The sequence below is a fragment of the Rhincodon typus genome, chromosome 2, assembly GCF_021869965.1.
Source record: "Rhincodon typus isolate 14 chromosome 2, sRhiTyp1.1, whole genome shotgun sequence".
In the NCBI taxonomy this organism is placed as follows: Eukaryota; Metazoa; Chordata; class Chondrichthyes; order Orectolobiformes; family Rhincodontidae; genus Rhincodon; species Rhincodon typus.
The window spans coordinates 94,371,593-94,377,592 of NC_063333.1; the positions used below are offsets into that span (position 1 = coordinate 94,371,593).

At 43.9% G+C, this 6,000-nt stretch overlaps 1 protein-coding gene across 3 annotated transcripts in view; it reads left to right on the forward strand.

Annotated features, from left to right (window-relative positions):
• rbms3 (RNA binding motif, single stranded interacting protein) overlaps nt 1-6,000 on the forward strand; it is a 1,299,340-nt gene that overhangs the window by 1,109,974 nt on the left and 183,366 nt on the right. The window lies entirely within an intron of this gene.

Here is a 6,000-nt window from a genome sequence, read left to right on the forward strand (position 1 = left end):
TTCATACTGAATATTCATCACTTCAGCTTACTCTCACACTCTTAGCGCAACTGCAAGCTTTGCACCCAGCCCTTGCAGCTTGCAGACATTGTCAGCGAGTCAAACTGTATCCACCAAACAAATTACATAATGCTCAGTGACACAGCTTCATGTTTGTTACAGGACAAGGTGGTGCAAATCTGGAGGTAGTTGGCCCTAACTGACAGGGGAGGCACAGCTATATGTCCTTAACTCCATGGCGGTGATGATCAATGGAGCATCCATTGCTGAGCTGTGACCAGCAGAGGGGCTGAAACTGTATCCTTGTACCTAATCCTCTATCTTAGTTCCTCTTTCCCTTTCATCCCTCAGTCTCTCCTGATTTACAGTTTGCAGAAGGCACACACCTCTTGCTCTCCCCTCACAACATTAACCTTGTACCTTTCTCCTTTCTGTACTAAAGCTGAAACGTAGCCAGATAGAGGCGGAAGAACAAATAGACAGTGAAGAAGAAGGAAGACTGTCACTTGATTTCACATCTGCAGCCATCCGTTCAAGTACTGATACTGCTTCATACTTTAGAGAGTAACATCAAGGTGCAGTCTTCATGTGGTGAGACACCAGGCATGAGTGGCCTGCACCCAGGGCTGAGGGCAAGGGTATCTTGCAGAAGGGTGGCATGGATTCTGCTGCAGAGGACTCAGATGGGCATGTCAGTGCTAATGTACAGTGCAATGCTTGGAGTATTGAGTATTGATTGATCTGCCAGAAAGACTGCAAGTAACATGGAGGAGGGAGGAGGCATCGGCTTTGAACAGAGCAATGCTCTGAACTAACAGGCCATCCTTTTCCAACATGAATGTGGCGGCCAATTACACCCGCATGCCGTTGGATCCAACCATGGAAAACCGTTTGCCGGCCAATGACTCTATTTTGTGCTGATGACGCACTTTAAAGTCGAGCCTTCCAGGTCCAGCTGCTCAAGGATGCAGCTGCATAATGCACTGAAAGTCAGCAGCTCTCTCCACTAACCATACACCACAGTCAGACCAGTCAGTTAGTCAGTCACCAACATGGCCTGTGTGACCTTCTTCCCTCCACTTTATGCCACTTCTCAACTAGTTACTGCCTGGCTGTTGGCAAGAGCTATACCCTCAGAACAGAGGAATGCAGCGAGTACAGTGAATCTTAAGACCTGCTCTGCAAAGCACCGTAGGGATCCCCTACTAGAACCCAAGAGATACTGTAGAAACAGGAGGATGCTCTAGGGACCCACGACCCTGCTCCACTATTCATTACAATTATGACTGACCTTGGACTTTAACTCCACTTTCCAAGCTGCTCCCCATATTCATGAGAGAGCGAGAATCTCTCTCTCTCTCTCCCAGCCATAAATTTATTAAGCAATGGAGCATCTGGGACAAAGAATCCAACAATTCACAACCTTTTGAGTGAAGTCATTCCTCATCTCATTCCGAAATGATCGTCCTCTTATCCTGAAACTGTGCCCTGGAGATTTAGGTTCCACAGCCACAATCACTCAGCATTTACTGTATCAAGCCCCTCCAGGAGCTTATGTGTTTCAATGAGAGCGATCGCCTCCTGTGCTTGAAACTCCAGAGAATGTAGACACAGTTTGTTCAGACTCTCACCATAGGAAATCCCTCCTTCATAGTGGACCAATCTCGTGAACCTACACTGTACCAGAATGATTGTGACTGTTCAAGTGTTGTTTTAACAGGCTAGCAGTATGCTCCATGCTCATTGTGTGGCAAGAGGAGGTCTATTACATGCACGCTGCCCACATGAACTTGCATTTTGTACTGGAGTCATCAGCCCTAGTTACCCAGTGCTTACCCTTTTGTTTCATACAGGGATCCAGCCACAGTCATACAGGGCTGCCACAGCATAAGGCCTTATGACTGTCACTGTTGTACAGGACGTTGGTGAGGCCTCTTCTGGAGTACTGTGTCCAGTTCTGATCTCTCTGTTTTAAGGAGGATATTATTAAGCTGGGGAAGGTTCAGAAAACATTGACAGGATGTTACTGGGAATTGAGGGTTTGAGTTATAGGGGGAGGCTGGAAAAGATGGGGCTATTTTCACTGGAGTGTAGGAGGTTGAGGGGGTGACCTCATAGAGGTTTATAAAATCAAAATGGTATGGATAATGTGAATGGCACATGTCTTTTCCCGGGGGGGGGGGGGATTTCAAGACTAGGGGGCATATTTTTAAGGTGAAAGGAGAAAGATTTAAAAAGGAAGTGAGGGGCAACTTATTTACAGAGAGAGTGGTACATGTGTGGAATGAACTTCCAGAGGAAGTGGTGGATGCGGGTACAGTTACAACATTTAAAAGACTTTTGCTAAGTACATGAATAAGAAATGTTTGGAGGGATGTGGGCCAAATGCAGACAGGTGGGACCAGATTAGTTTGGGATTATGGTCGGCGTGGAGTGGTTAGACCAAAAGGTCTGTTTCTGTGCTGTATGTGTTGCATCTCAGAGCTGACGTGCGACACCTGAAAACCAGCATGTGTGCAGCTAATAACACACGTCTGCAGCATCCAGCAGCCTGCAATCCTTTCAAAACTAAATACTAAATGCCCAATGGTCTCAATGTGGACTTTACTAGTTTCAAAATCTCCCAACCCCTGGCCTCATCCCGTGACCAACCATCCCTCTCATCCCCGCCTCCTTGACCTGTCCATCTTCTCTCCCACCTATCTGCTCCTCCCACATCACTGACCAATCTCCACCTGCACTCACCTATCACCATCCCACTTACCTTCCCCAGCCCCACCCCTCCTCTCTATTTATTTCTGAGCTCCCTTCCCCCTCCCCCATTTCTGAAGAAGCGTCCTGACCCGAAACATCAACTTTCCTGCTCCTCCGATGCTGCCTGGCCTGCTGTGTTCCTCCAGCTCCTCACTGTGTTATCTCTGACTCCAGCATCGGCAGTTCTTATTATCTCTAAATGCTAACTCTACCTGCTTCTGTCTGGAGGAAAGAATGGAATACGCAATACAAATTCTCAGGGTCTGCCTTTATCAGGCAGTGGTTGGAAAACTGGGAGAGGTTCCAAATACGTTCAGTTCCAGACAAGAAGGAAGCTGATGCACAGTGTTCACGGTCACAATCACCATCTCTGTTGGTGACAGCGTTGTCTTATGCTGCTTGGCCTGCTGTGTTCATCCAGCCCTGCACCTTGTTGTCTCGGATTCTCCAGCATCTGCAGTTCCTACTATCTCTTGTCTTATATTCTGCTGTGTGAGGCTGCTGTTGCAGCTGCAGGAGGTGGCACATTCCAGTGAGCACATCCTTACCGAAGGTACTGTGCTCCTAACTAAAGTTCAGGTAGAAGCATTGTTTCCTCAGCACAGCTGCTGCTCCTGGCCCCCTGTAGAAAGTCTTTCGTACTTTGCACCTTGTCCTTCTTCAAGAAACTTTCCCTTTTCACCTCTGACACGTCTGTTCATTCTTCCACTCATGCCATAATCCCAGGGGGATGATGACTATTGCAGCATAGCTAAGAGCAAGTGTTGTGTGCAAAACCTTTGGTGCCTGGACAAAGTCCTACAGCGTGTGCCACACTGCAGCCCGGGGATTTCTTTAAACGAAACCACAAAACACTCGCAAAATTGCAGCAACAGCAAGTAGATATCAATCACCAGCTAAGCTCGCAGTCGTTGATGATCTCTTCCAATAGCATTGGCAAGATTTCTTGCCGCTCCTGAGCAGGTATTCAGCTGTGTAAGGTTAGGAGGTGTTAGTGGGAACCTTGAGCTCCAGAATGGCACCACTGGTTTGAAGTTACATGATCTGCATACTCCAGCAGGCGGTCAGTGCACACCACTGGCGCACTTACCAAGATGGCATCTGACCCGTGTCATTACCAGAAACGCCTAGGTACACTTCGGATGCCACTTTGAATCTTTAAGACCGTGCTAATTTTCAGAGTTCCCTGTTTTACTGTTGAGTGTTTGACAATTTCAAGTGTCTCAGAGAATATTAAAAGACTTTTGAAGCTTTCAAAAGCTGATTAATGAGACTTTGCATTACAATGTGCAGCAACTGTTACCAATTACTGGGGTTTAATAAGCTTAGGAATGCAGTCTTTTCAAATGCAGCAATTTATTTTGCAATTTAAATGCTCTCTGGAAAGGCCCTCACAACACTGCAACTGCCTTCCTATTTCAACTATTCGATAGTAATTAAGGAAAAAGTTGAAACCTGAAACATTTTATGAACATATAATTGTCTCTTCTTTATATTGTAGTGGTTGCAATGTGTATAATTTACAAGGTAACTTCTTTGCTATTTTGAGCTATAATTGTTAAATAGTTCTGTTGTGTAAAGATTACAGTCTTATTGCAACAACAAAGCAATCAATAAAGTGTGAAATTCTGAGAAGTCTTCTGAATAATTTGATCCCAAGAAATATTCTTTTCTACTCACCTTATTGGGGGTCTGGGGCTGGGGACAAAATTTAAAAATTAGTGCAAACCTTTCTGAATTATATCAGGGAACTCGACCTGGAAAGCTTGGTGGATGATTGGAACTCGCTTCCACAAATGACAGTTGATGCTGGACAAATTGTTTATTTCAAAACTGAAATTGATAGATTTTTGTAAATCAAAAGGTTACAATCACAGATCAGGTGCAATCTCATTGAATTGCTGGAAAAGCTCCAGGGGCATAATGGCCTTTGCCAGTTTCCATGTTCTAACATGTGATTTGTATTTTTGTGTGTCTGTGTGCATGTATGTTTATGTGTGTGAATGTTCTGTGTGTCTGTGTGTACATTGTGTCTGTGTGTGTGTATGTTCTGTGTGTCTGTCTGTGTACATTGTGTTTGTGTGTGTGTTTGTGCGTGTCTGTGTCTGTGTTTCTTCGTTCTATCTCTTCTCTGACTGCAAAAAGTTTGTATTTAAGAGGGAAACAATATCACTGACTATATTTTAGAGTGTATATATATCATGATCAGAAATAAGTCATCCAAGGCTCCATTAGTAACAAATAAAAAACTAGCTCACAGCAAAAAAAAACTTAAACAAATATCAACAAATGGTTCAAAATGTGCAATAATATCTAATTACCCTTCTTACACATACGCACGCACACACACACGTGCACACACACTCACTCACTCACTTACTTCCACTCTGGCTTGGAACCCAGGTTTGATTCCACCCTCGGGTGACTGTCTGTGTGGAGTTTGCACGTTCTCCACGTGTCAGCATGGATTTCCTCGAGGGGCTCCAGTTTCCTCCCACAGTCCAAAGATGTGCAGGCTAGGTGGATTGGCCATGCTAAATTGCCCGTAGTGTTCAGGGATGTGTAGATTAGGTGGGTTATGTGGGGATGGGAATGGGTGGGATGCTCTGAGGGTCGGTGTGGACTTGTTGGGCCGAAGGGTCTGTTTCCACACTGAAGGGATTCTAGAATGATGATCTGTGATGATAAGACTGTGCAAAGTCTCACTTGAAAAGTACTTTTGGCCAAGTTACAGTTAAACAAAAAAATACTTTTTCACAAATTGTCTAAAATACTGGCTTGCAGCTGAATTCACATTGGTATGCGGTTTCTTCCTGGATCGGTTATAGCTGGTTAAAATCTATTTTTGGAGACGGTGACAATTAAACCTACTCCTTAAGAGATGAGAACTTACAGTGGTTTGAAACTCACACTTTGATGAGACAAGTTTCACAGAAAGAGAGAGAGAGAATAAAGGCATAATTTCCCTGTGTTCAAAATCAAAATTTTTTTTTGAAAAATGCCTAGCCAATGATATTACAAAAATAATCTTTCAGATAACATCATCATAACACTTTATGTATATATAAGTATATTTTTCTTCAAAATAAGCACTACTAAAATGCATTGATCCAAGTCTTGAAGATGTTAAGAAAGTGTGGAATATGTGCATCATTGTATTTTGTTGAGAACGCAAATGTACTCATGATCATTTTTGATTGGTTTTGAAATTACGTTGTAATTTTATTAAGAGATAACAAGGTGTAG